Source organism: Dioscorea cayenensis, chromosome 17 (genome assembly GCF_009730915.1).
Source record: "Dioscorea cayenensis subsp. rotundata cultivar TDr96_F1 chromosome 17, TDr96_F1_v2_PseudoChromosome.rev07_lg8_w22 25.fasta, whole genome shotgun sequence".
Lineage (NCBI taxonomy): Eukaryota > Viridiplantae > Streptophyta > Magnoliopsida > Dioscoreales > Dioscoreaceae > Dioscorea > Dioscorea cayenensis.
Genome location: NC_052487.1, coordinates 8308173 through 8322268, shown reverse-complemented (window position 1 = coordinate 8322268; position 14096 = coordinate 8308173). Strand labels below are relative to the sequence as shown.

Below are 14096 nucleotides of genomic sequence, written 5' to 3'. Positions count from 1 at the left end.
AAAATAATGAAGCAAAAAAAAATGCATATGGTATCCATTAATTTGGCAAAATAGCATAGCAAAATAAACCAAAATATTAGTAAAACTTTTGCAAACATATCATGTTGAAACCTTAATTCCATAGACTTATTGAAGATATTTTCTCCAATGGATATTTCGTCTCCAACTTCCATGACTAGTCCACAAGAAGATTGCTCTCCCAATACCACTATCAATGCCACCACCAATACAACAACAACAAATACGGGAGAGAGAAGAGAGGATGATTGTGCACTTCAAAGGAAGAAGAGGGCAAAGACATCAACAGTATAGGGTGAATTTAAAGATGTTGTTAGTGATGGGTCTAAGAAGGCGGAGTACATTCATTGCAATACTAAGCTTTCAATACTTGCAAGTGGTTGTACAACTCATTTTTGAAGGCATTTGAAGAGTTGTTTGATGAAAAAGAGGCATATGAATAATCAACAAGCAATTAATTTCCAAGTAGTAGAAAAGGGTTGTGATAGCACAATCATGGCACCGGAAATTATTGATGGGAAATTGGACATGATGAAAATGAGAGAATTGGTTGTACATTGGATTCTTATGCATGAGCATCCATTTTCCATTGTGGAGGATGAAAGCTTTAACATGATGCAACAAAGGGGAATCCCACAATGGGAAAAGTTTTCTCGTGTCACAACTAAGAAAGATTGCATGTTGGTGTATGAGAATGAGAAAAAGAAATTATTTTCATTGTTGAAGAATGTTAATAAGACAAGTTTAACAACAGATATATGATTATCATCACCTCAAAAAATGGAGTATATAGTTCTGACTAGACACTTCCTTGACAAAAATTGGAAGCTATTAAAGTGTGTTCTGATTTTGTGCATCTTCCTCCTCTTCGTGGTATGGATATTACTGATACTGTATACAAATGTTGCAAGGAGTAAGGAATTGAGAATAAGGTCTATACTATATCAGTTGATAATGCTGTGAAGAATGATGTTGCAATTAGAAATTTCAAAGACACCTTTTCAAGACACAAGAAGTTGCTTTGTGGGGGAAAATATTTCAGTTCACATCTTGAATATTATGGTTCAGTATGGTCTTTAAAAAAATGAGAGCATCATCAAAGACATCCATGACAGTGTGATACGCATCAAACATTCTGAGAAACGGCTAATCATGTTCGCAGAAACTACACAACAATTGTAATTGCCTCATAAAAAGCTTGTTATTGATTATAAAACAAGGTGGAATTCGACTTATGATATGTTATTTACTGCACTACAATTTAAAGAGGTATTTCCAAGATATAAGGATCATGATCCAAGCAATGAGGACTCGGAAAAGGCAACAAAAGTTTGTGAAATTCTTCAAGTTTTCAGCTCAATCACTAATATCACTTATGGAAGTGAGTATCCCATCTCAAACTTGTTTTTAAATGAAGTTTATTGTGTGAAAGTATTATTGGATAGAAAGCATCAAGAAAGTATTGATAAAGATAACTTCATTTTGACATGGTTGCAAACATGAAAATTAAGTTTGACAAGTATTGGGGTGAATGCAATTTGTTGATGGCGATTGGTGCTATTTTGGATCTAAGATGAAAAATGAGAGTTATTGAATTTTGCTTTCCTAAAATGTATTCTCCACTTGAAGCACAAACTTACATTCTTGATGTGAAGAATTGTTTGTATGAGCTCTATAGTGAGTATATTGCTGAATTTCAATCTAGTGATTGTGAAAATAGTACTGACATTTTAACAATTATTGGAACTAGTTGTGCAACTACTACCAATGGCCAAAGTTCTTCCTCGGGATGGTATGGATTTTCAGTGTTTGTGAAAATTGTTGAAATCATTTCCCCATAAAAATCAGATTTAGATATTTATCTTGAAGAGGGGTACCATATTTATGATGGAGGTTCAAGTAAATTTGATGCCTTGGATTGGTGGAAAGTAAATAGTTTAAAAGATCGTATCTTGTCTAAGATGGCCAGGGATGTTCTTGCAATACCCATCAAGAATGTAGCTTTTGAAGCCATATTTAGTGCCAGTGGAAGAATCATTGACTCATATCTCACTTCATTAGCTCCTGAAACTGTGCAAGGTTTAATATATGGACGTGATTGCCTGCGTTTTCTTTATGAATTTAAGAAAAAGAGCAAGGTATATTTACTAAATTTTTTCTTTTAACTTCATATGATTTAATTTTCTACTTGATATAATAATATTTTAACATTGTCCTTTTTCATCTTATAGAAAGGGAATAGGGTCAAGGAAGTTGTTCTTCCTATCAAGTTTTGAACTTTGGTTGGTGATTTCTCATGTAAAGCAATTTGATCATTTGGACAATGAAAGTGTTTTGTTGAAACTCTTATCTTATTCGAACAATAATCAAACTGTGCAAATTGTAGAACTATAATTTCATGATTTTGATGATGTTTTATTATGTGAATTTCTTTTGTTTGAATGTCTATGTTATCTTTGATTGCTAACATATCCATATCTCAGCATGTACATGGTTCTCATATGTGATTTGATTTATAGTTACTAAATGTTTTGTGAATTTTATCTCAGATTTGCTAACTAATGAGGTTTCATATTTGATTTTGTTTGAATGACTCTATGGCCAAAATAATGCTACAGAATTTGGTATATCTTGCAGAGAAATTTTCCAGTAAACATATCTTGCAGAGAGTTTGGTCTTTCTCCTATATTTTTCCTTATTTCTAATGTTTTATTATCTTTCCTTGGTAAGCATATGACCTATACTTTGTTCATTTTTGTAAATATTTTGCCTTTTTGTTTCTTGTCATTTTTAATATTTGGTTTTGTAATGGCAAAGCATGTTTTGGTACTACAAAGTATTGCCATACATAAGTGAGAAATAAGGTATGAACATTACTTTTGTTGTTAATGATTTGCACATTTCAGTTGTGAAGAACATGAGCTATTTATTTTAGTTAATTTGCTGATGATCTTCAATTGAGTAGTTGCTACATTTTTGTAGACTTGCAGCAATCCTGATTGTTAATATTTACCTAGGTAGTCAGAACCGGACTGGACCTTTGAACCGGAGGAGGCTAAGGTTCAAGGGTCAAGAGGTCCAACCGCGGTCGAACCGGGTCGAACCGGATTTAATAAATAAAAATATAAAATAAAATACATTAAATATTATATTAATTTTTAAATCAAATACACAACCTATATTAATTTTTAAATACAACCTATCAAACAAAAGTTACAAAATAAGTCTTGATTCCAATCATTCCACATTCAAAACACAACATTTAACAACATTTAATTAAACTAAATCCATATAAAAGTATAAAACACTAAATAAAATTAATCTCATGAAGTTTTTCTCAAACACTAAAATCAAATCCATATGGGCCATATATCATGGATTCATGATTATTATGATATTATCAATTTATCATATTAGATTATCAGCCTGATTCAGCCATGGCCCATGGCCCATTGGCTTGTTTTTTTTTTTTAATTCATTGTTGAAACCGGATGAACCGGTCCGGTTCATCCGGTTCAACAGCGGTTTTTCCTCTGCCCGGTTTTATAGGCTCAATCGGACCAGCTAATGCCCGGGTCCGGTTCAACCAGGTTGGACCGGCCGATCCAACCCGGTTCTGACTACCTAGGTATTTAAATGATATTATGCTTAGCTCCTAATTTCTAATATTACAGCTATCATTTATCTGATTTGAACCAAATAGGCCCTTAATGTGTTAAAATATTAAAAGAGGTGGGAGGGATGTGACTAAAGCATGAATAAAAGAGGGGCCTTTGGTGGATTTTATTTTTTAGTACTGTGAAATGATAATTAAGAATCTGCCCTGTAATCAGGTTAATGAACTTTTGGTCCTTATGGCCTAAGGTTTCTTATTTATTATTGCTATATTGCTGAACTTCTCCTTCACTGCCAATGAATGTAATCAGGTTAATAAAGCTTGAATTATGATGTATAAGCTTTGTTGTAATATCCATTATGTATTTACTTATTACCCCTTTGAAATGAGGTTAAAGGAGATTGAGTCAAGCTCATATTTACAAGCTTTGATTCGAGCCGAGTCGAGCTATTAGGATGTTACTATATTAGTGGTAATTCGAGTTTCACAAACCGAGCTCGAGTTGCTTGAGTAATACACAAGCCGAGCTTGAGAAATCAAAACTAAGGCTCGAACAAGCCCTCGAGCTTCGAGTTTTTATTACGAATCAAGTTTGAGCATGCCAATACTCAGCTTGGCTCAGCTCATTTACACCCCTACTCAAGACTCAATTTTATAACCCTATCCTGTTCTTCTCATTCGTTTATTGTTCTAAAGCTTGAAGTCGGAGGTGGGAATCATTGAATCAGAGAGCTTTAATCATCGCCATATATTGTTGCCTGCTACAAGCCAAGTATGTATTTATAATCAAAATTCCTGTTTTTTATAATCTTTGCATCATAATTATTTTAAAATCATATCCTATCCAATTCTATTTAGGTATTTGATGCTGTGCTCAGAATCATTTTAATATAATTCTCATTGTAAAAAATCGCTTGCACAACCAAATGGGAGATTCTTGGATGAATGACTGTTTGATTGCTTATATAGAAAAAGAAATATTATATGTAGTATTGAGAACGAAAAACTTGCATCATTTTCAAACTATGAAAACACACAGAGAGCAATTGTAATATGTTACTTTCATATGACAAAAACTTTTGATGCACTTATGTTTCATTATATAATTTTTATATTTAATATTAGTTTGCCCCCTGCCCTTAAAGAAAAATCCTGCATCCGTCTCTAGTGTGACTTATCGATATTTAATTATTTTTATAAATTAATATTTTAAACAAACATGATTTTAGTAGTGTAGCTTCATTTTCAACAAAACCGTTCTAATATTTCTGATTTTAAATTTAAATTTCAAATTTCTTAGATTATCCTAAAACCACATATTCTAAACTTTGTTATTACATTTTAATAAACTTTTTTTATTGGTTATACACCATTTATTTTTATATTTAATATATTTTTTTAAAACCAATTTGGTTTTGGTCTACCCCTATTCAAATTATATTAAAAAATAAAATTATTTATAATTCCCTAAAAATTTATAACTTTCCCGTTCAATTTCTCCGATTCTTTTTATACTTTTCGGTCATTTAATTTTTATTTATATATATTTATATATTTTGAGATATTGAACTAAGAGCATCTCTAATGGGTAGAGAAATGATTGAGCTCTCAATGATTTTTCTACCCATTAGAGAAGGTTAGTGCCCTCTATCTTTTAATTAAAGATTTTTTTAAAGGTGTTACCCGTTGCATCATTGAACGGTTAGAATTTTTTAATTTTAAAGCTTTTTATCTCTATAAATACACCCACTTTCACAAACAAAACCTATATATATATATATATATATATATATATATATATATATATATATATATATATATATATATATATTTCTCCACTTCCTCATCTTTAAATTTTCTACTCTATTATGAATATTAAAAATGTCCATCCATCTTCCCAAGTTCCAAATTTTTCAAATAATTTCCAAAATTTTCAAAAATTTTCATATTTTCCCCCCATTAAATGTGCAAAATTGTCTTTATCCTTAAAATTCACAAAATTATCCAAATGTCCAAAATCAACCTAGTTTTAACATACGGGTATCCTATGTTTTATGGTATAACCATTATGGGAGATAGTTAATGAATTATTGAGGTGGCATGGGCATCAAACTCTATGATAGTATAACGATTAAAAATGCCTTAAGCTCCATTAAGCTTACTTTGGCTAAGAACTAACCGACTAGATTTTCAAGAAATTAACAAGCTGGATTTTCATCTAATAGATATGAAAACACAATCTAGAATATTCTCTCCTACAATAGGAGTAATACATCTCATCTTGAATAACTACAAACCTTCATGTATTTATTATATAACCCAACGTGTCTGTATATAACCTCCAATAGTTATTACTAGTTGACACCATCAAAGTAATATAATTTATACATAAATTTAATAACACCATAAAATAACAAGGACTTTATGTACCAAAATGACTCTTTTTCTCAATAACAGGGTTTGGTCTGACAATTCTGTAGTGGTCCAGTTCAATATTTATCAATTATAAATACCCACAATGCTATCAAGAGTCTTTACTCTAGTGGCTGAGAAATATCACTCTATCACATATTGCAGTACGGCATGTGGCAAGTAATAATGAAACAAAATCACATTCTATCTCATTGGTTGTGAACTGCTTTCGGTAGTAAGTAACATAGAGAATAAAATATGTCATTAATTTGATTTTTATACCATGCAACCCAAGAATAAAATGTCATCAAACATAAATAATGCAATACCTATAATTATGCATGTAACAAAAAAAACTATCTTGTTAATAAATAATAATTAAAATTAGCTTTGCAGGACATTCTAGTTTCAGTGCCATGCATATTTTATTTCTTCCAAATATTTACTTACTTTGTAATTGTTGTTGTGGGGTGTTGATTTGTATATAACTTTTGTTAAAACTGAAAACAACAACATTGGAGTGAGATGAATTATAACACAACTCGTATGAAAAGAACATAGCCATCTTTAATTTTTATTTATTTACTTTTTGATAAATGCAACAAACTGTTGTTAGTGTAGGGTGTAAGTATAGCCTAAAATAATATTTTGGCCATGCGTCCTCACTTAGTAACACAAGATTTGGGTTGAAAACCCTCATTTTGCAACTGACTACTCATTACCACCACTGTGTCCAGCGGGTTTCGAATTTGGTCAATAAACATCCCATGCCAATGCCTTTAACATTGGCGCCAATGCTATTGGCGTCAATGCCATTGTAAACAGTCTGAATGATCATCCACTCTAGAAACCCATGTTATCGGACATTTTCGCAGGAGTTCCTTGAACCTTTCCCATGTCTCAAATAGAGACTCCAATTCCATTTGCACAAAGGACGAGATCTCATTCCTAAGCTTTGCAGATTTTCCGGGAGGGAAATAACGGGCAAGAAAAGCTTCTACCATCTCCCTCCATGTAGTGATCGATGCTCTACATAATGAGTGTAGCCACTGCTTCGCTCGCCCCTTCAAGGAAAATGGGAAGGCTCTCAACTTGATGGCATCATTCGTAACACCATTGATCTTGAGCATATCACACACTTCCAAGAAGTTCTCTATGTGAGTGTTTGGATCCTTATCGGCTAAACCATTGAAATGTGCGGACTGCTATAACATGTGGATGAATGCCGGCTTTAGCTCAAAATTTTGAGCTGTGATTGGGGGCCGCGCAATGCTAGATTGTATCCCCAATACTGATAGTCTGGCGTAATCAGAGAGTGTTCTCTATTGTTCATTATGTTCTGCCATCTGTCAGACCCTTCAACTTCCATTTCAGCTAGATTCGATGGTTCTTGCACAGGTTCTTTACCCCTTCTTCCGAGTGTACGTTCAAGTTCGGGATCACCTTCAATTAATATCGAAGGGTTTCCTCGGGTCATAACTTGGAGCTGCACCAAAATAAAGAAAACAAAATTAGAACGATGGTAGAATAAGAAGATATGAAATAGAATGAATGAATGAATAGCTAAGATAGCAAAGTGCAAAGTATCTCTAAGCGCCTACTCCCCGGCAACGGCGCCAAAAACTTAAGAACGCTCCTTGCGTGTGACCCGCAAGTGCACGGGTTTATCGAAGTAATAAATCCCAAGTGAAGATGAATAATACCTAAATTGCTACTTAACCAAGTGAAGATGAATAATGATTGTGTTGATAAGATGTGATGTAAACTGAAATAAAAGGAACAAGAATGAGAGGCACAAGTAAGTGAGAGGTAAGGTAATCGATAGAAGTGGGGTACTCAGACAATACTCCCCCTAGGACTTATGCTTCAAGTGCAAAACCTACTATTATACTTCCTAATTAATGCTCAATGAGTCGTGAAAATCTTAAAGCACCCGGTCCCAAACATAAGGTTAACCGTGACTAACCCTACACTATGTTCCAGTGGAGAAATCGCTCAGTCTCAACACCTCACACTGCACAAAGTTGCATGGAGTTCTAGGGATTCCAAGTGATAAACCCTATTCCTATATGTAGATCTAACCTTTTCATCCAGGCGAAAGACCCCTAGTTACAATTAAGCCCAGATACTAAACTCACTTCAATGCTTCACTCTGTTACTCGCGTAACTAAGCCCCAGCGGAGTTCATCCCTTAGCACTTCATTCTATTATAACCACAAAGAACTCTAGGATATGGAGGTAGGATAAATCACACCGGAGGAGAAAGGGGACGCTCCGCTACCTCTCGACTCACCCTCTCAACCCTTTCCAATCTAACTTTGTCTAATCCTCATGTCGTGTCACCCATCCACAAAGATTACCAATATTGACTCTCAACCCTAGTGTCACTCTAAGGGAGAAATCATTCAACAAGCATTCAAGATTGGAACTCAATTAAAAGCATCAATTAAGGAAAACATAATGGAAGATCAATGAAACAATAACATCCTAGGGTTTACAAAAATCCAAGTACCCACTAGGGGTTTAGCTCTCTATGGAGCACAATACAATCAACAATGAAATTGAAAGTAAAGATAAGCAATCCATAGGAAAACCCCCCTCGGTATTCATGTCGATGGTCTTGTGGAGTAGTCTCGTCTTCTCCAAAGGTCCCTTTGTCCGGCCTAGGGCACACCTCGCAAGATCGGTGCCGACGAAAGCTCCCCCAATAACATTCTTCCAAGCGAAGCACGGTGTCGAATCCGGAGAACCACTCCAAAGACGTGCCAAAAGCCTCTCAAAACCCTAGCTAACGGCCTCTCAAAAGATAGATAAAAGTTGGAGAGAAGGGGAAAAGAAGATCCCCAAAATCGAGCTGAATCGCAGCTTAAATAGGGTTGGAATCGGGCATCCACATGCCCCTGTGGAATTTCCACACGCCTGTGTAGATTCTCTAGAAATCTGATTTTCGGCCGGCTGTGAATAGTAACTGCTACAATATCTTGCTACATTAATTTACTATAGTAACCTGCTACAGTACTCCGCCGAAACACCCCCAATTCCACACTTTTCATTGAGGCAACATAAACGGGCACATGTTTATGCCATAGATCGCAACTCTTCTTCAATCAAAAGCCTCGTTGGTGAAGATCTTGCTATCAATGCACAAGTCGGGATACGCAAATGTGACTGTTTTCGTGCCCCTCCAACTCATTGTAATGGTTTGAATACATGGAGGTTGGCACACATTCACGTATCTTAGAGCCCCACTTGTGTCTTCTCATTTATTCCTTCCAAGATTCCACCAAATAGTGTATTCACGATCTACTTTTGGCTTCTTTTCTCAATACATAACTTTATACATGCGCAAAAGAACACAAATACACATGTATTAGCGCTTAAATCTGATAAAAGTAATGCTCATTGTAAGGAAAGAACACTTCGCATTTTTAACACACAAGCACTTATCTATCTCTCTCTCTCTCTCTCTCTCTCTCTCTCTCTCCTACCACGAACTCTCCCACTTCTCCATTTTCTTTTATATTTTTCCTTTCGCAACCACTCCTTCATTTCCTCTTCGACATTCACACTCCCAGCTCCTCGCTTCCTTATTTTTTTAACCCGTTTAACCGGGCTGGGTCTAGCGGTTTCTGGGCAAACCGGCCGGGTTATCCCATTTTTTACCAGGCTATATGAAGACCGAGTTAAAAGGTGTAATTAGACCGGCCTCATGGCATGTTCCCGCTTTTTTGGTCAAACCGGGCGGGCTGATCTGGGTTTGACAACCTTGATTAGCACTACAAATAGTTAGGTTTTTTGTTGGTCTCTTATAAATGTCCAACCCAACAATCTATCACTGTTACCTTATTAGCAGTTATCCTAAAAAAAGTTCATATATGGATTATAAAAAAAATTAAATTGATATAATAAGATTATTCTAAACTGTTCATGATATGCATCTCCAATAAATGTTTACTAGCTTTTTTGGATATTGCATTCTTCACACTACGATCTTTAAATCGTTTGAACAACAACTTTAGACCCACAAAGAATTTGAGTGTTGATGGTTATGAGAACGAGAGAGAACGAGAGAGAGAGAGAGAGAGAGAGAATCTAAAGTTGAGGAAGAGGGAAATGGAGTGGAAGGGATCTATAAATGAAACTTTGCATATTCTAGAAAGGAATCGTATGGTGAGAGGGACATATACACATTCGAGTAAAAGGGGATTTAGATTCCCTCTACATCCAAGTCTTGTCTACTATATTATCAAGGCACTACATACACTTTTTTTATAAAGGGAATCGAATTCTCCCTGCACCCAAGCTCTATCTATTGTACTATCGAGACATGACATATCATATCATGCAAGTATACATACACTAACATTATAAGGGGAATCGGAGTCCTCCTACACCCAAGTGATACCTATTGTACCATTAAGATTAGACATTTCGTGTTATGTAAGCATACATACATCTTCCATGCAATTGGAATTCCCTCAACACTTGAATCCTATTTATTGTGCCATCAATTCATGGCATTTTTGTGTCATGCATGTATACATAAACCTTCTATATAAGGAGAATCAGATTCCCTCTATACATGGAGAATCAAATTCCCCATATACAAGAACCCTGCTTGTAATGGTATCAATATATGGCATTGTGTTATGCAAACATACACACACTTTCTTTACAGGGATAAATGGATTTTCATTATACCTCAAATCAAACTTTCCTATTATGTTAAAGGCAACTTTAATGGGAGTTTGATGAGGGTTTATTGAGCTCATGAGTATTAAACCCCTATAACTATAAGTCCTGTATGTACTAAGCTCTTGCCATTTTCCTTAATTTGTTTTATGGATTCTTGGCTACCTCTGGTCCTGTAGCATCTATTAATTCTCTCATTTTCCTTTAATTGTTAACCAAGCTCTGATATTAAATGGGGAGGCTAGAGTCTACTATATTAAACTAGCTAAAATTATTAGGAGAAGAATCCTCTAAATCACTATGATATTCTTAAATGCCCTATATGGTCTCCTCTATTCTTACTATAAACTAGAATATCATCTATGTATATGCATACAAATTCCTTATATTTCCATACTGTCTAAATCTAGGTCTACTAATTGATTTTCTAATTCGGTATCATTATTTCCCGCGGGATAGTTTAATTTATTTATTAAATAGTAGCATAGTTTATCTTTTGCAAAATAGAAAGATTTATCTTTTAGATAATATTGTTATAGTATTATTCGTGCAAACATATATAACTTATTATGAGTCTAGTTAAAATAGCTCTAGTAAGCCTTAGTATTAATAATAATAGTCAGGCTTTTATAACTCCTATAGTAGTCTATCAATCTATGCCCATTGAGGGTTTGGTGCCACACGTTTGGTGCCACCAAACGCTCAATGGGTGAGTCCCATCTATTTTTTATTTTTTAAATTAAAAAGTAATGGAACCCACTCTTTTGAATAAATTTTTAATCCAAATTTTTAATTTTTAATTTTATCATCACAAATTAATTATTTTTCAAAACAATATAACATTTTTTTATTATTCATATATTTTAATTATTTTAAATATTTATTTTGTAATATAATTTTTAAAATATATTATTTAATTAATTTATTAACAACATTTAAGATTTTATTAAACAATTATAGTATGAGATATAATTTAATGGATATGAGTTTAATTGATTATTATAAGTCCCATTTTATAGTATAACTGTTATGGGAGATAGTTTAATTGGTAAGAATTTAATGGATTGATGATGTGATATGGATATCAAACTCTAGGATAGTTTAACAATTAAAGTTGCCCTAATAAATCATGACATGAAGTACCATATAGGCATATTGTAGTTATGACACAAACAACATGCGTCTTGCAAACCTACGAACTATTGAATTGCCCATCAACCCATATAAGATTTATTGTATTAATTTTAATATTTTTTTTTATCAAAAGACCAGTGATTTTTTTTTTTTAATATTTATGATAATTACGTCCAATATGAATATAATAGAACCTGCTAATATTTTATAAATATTTTATAATTAATGGATTTTTTTACTTATATAACTCAATATGGAAATAATATATAAATACCCACAATTTTTTTTTAATATATAAATATCATCATAGTAGGATTAGTGTATATATATACAGATATATTTTAAAGTAAAATAATTAATTTATATAAATAATTAAGACACAAAATGTAACAATAAAATATGCACAAAATAAATATTTAACTTTCATATTTATAAAATCCGTCTTTTTGGTCCTTGCATTTTCACATTTTTGTCTTTTTGGTCCCTCTAATTGACGGATCTGCCTTTTTGGTCTTTCTAGTTGATGAATTAGAGGGACCAAAAAAGATGAAAATGTGTAGATATGAGAACCAAAAGGGCAGATTTTACAACTAAAGGACAAAAATGTGCAAATACAAGGACCAAAAGGACGGATTCTATATTAGAAGGACTAAAAGGGCGGAAAACGAAAAATAGAGGGACCATTTTGATATTTATACCTAAAATCTATTTTCTATCCCATATTTATATAATAGTTAACTTAGTTGATAATGTTTATGTATGACTATATGAAACTATATGATGTGTATATGTGGGGGAAAAAATTAAAAAAAAAATAATTTCTTTTAAAGCAAATAGGTTCATTAAAAATAAAATCTATAGGTCATCAATAGTATTTTTAAAAGAAGTTAAAAAAAAACCAAAAGCTTCCCAAGAAGCTTTGTTGAATGCCTTTTTTATGCCCTTGTGGTGACTCTGTAATTGACAAGATAATTCCAAAACCGTTTTTATAAATAAAATAACTCTAGTACCATTTTGATAAATATTTAAAAAAATAAAAACTAAGTGTGACTAAACCTCTGTCACTTGAACCCCATTATTAGCTAATATTATTAATTTTAAAATCAATATAGTATACGTATAAAAAATAATTAATCATTCCGAATCTGTTGACCAAGCTGTGAAATCAATTAATTGGTTCAAATGTTCCAAAATCCATTAGAATCCATCAAGTTCAAGGTTAGAACCCATCCTAGAGCATTAACAAGATTTGAATAACAAGCTGCTTCGGTATTTATTTAGAAATATAATAATATTATTTTTTTAAAAAAAGTCGACAAACACATGTTTTTATGGCGTGTGAGTGTGGGCTGTGCCACATCACCTGTGAATTAATTTGTTCAACGAGTATTTGAACTCTCACCATTTAGCACGCAACACAAAAAATTTATTTTTAGTGTCACTAACTACTTGAGCCAAATGATTGCTGTTATAATAAAAAAAATTTTAAAATAATTTTCTCCAATAATATAATTTTTATTTTTACTTTAAATCCACTCAAACCTGAATCAAACATGAGAATCAGAATGTGCTCATCACTCCCATGTATCGACACTAGACGCATAAAAGGTGTAATTAGAATGGTTTTTCTTATGTAATAATTTATATAAAAAAAAAACTGTTTATAATATACCATTATATAAAGAGTAAAAATATTCTGAGGGATGTTCCTGTGAACGTCGAGAGAGATGTTCATGAACAATGACCAAAACAGTAACCAACGAGTGTACTTTGAACAAACGGATTGATATCATTTTCTTCTGATTTTTGTTTTGTTTAATTGATTCTTGCACCGTAGGTCTAGAAGAAATGAGATTGAATGGTTATGATTAATTTAACATGATTCTTACCACTGTAGGTCTAGTGGAAATGAGATTGAACAGTTATGATTAATTTAGATATTGTACAGACAAAAATTGGATAGTTCATATGAAATTACTGTACATCCCACTTATATATGGGCGGAAAAGTTCAAGGAATTCACCAAAATGGGATTATTTTTAATTTGAACTGCTAAAATGGTATTTAAACATGATTCAAATAAAATGATCAAGAAGGGAAATTAAACAGCTATGGTAGAGATTATTAATATGCGAAAATATATTCAAATTTTCTTAGTCCAATTTGCCACAAAATAAAAGTAATAATTCCAAGTACGACTGAGTACTTTCATGACAATTTTTTA

The 14096-nt window shown here is 32.9% G+C and overlaps 1 non-coding gene across 1 annotated transcript; it reads left to right on the top strand.

The window, feature by feature from the left end:
• The first annotated feature begins 6894 nt into the window (after positions 1-6894).
• Positions 6895-7002, top strand: LOC120281509. Its single transcript, XR_005542649.1, has one exon. It is a non-coding gene; the product is annotated as a small nucleolar RNA R71 (small nucleolar RNA).
• The last annotated feature ends 7094 nt before the right edge of the window (positions 7003-14096 follow it).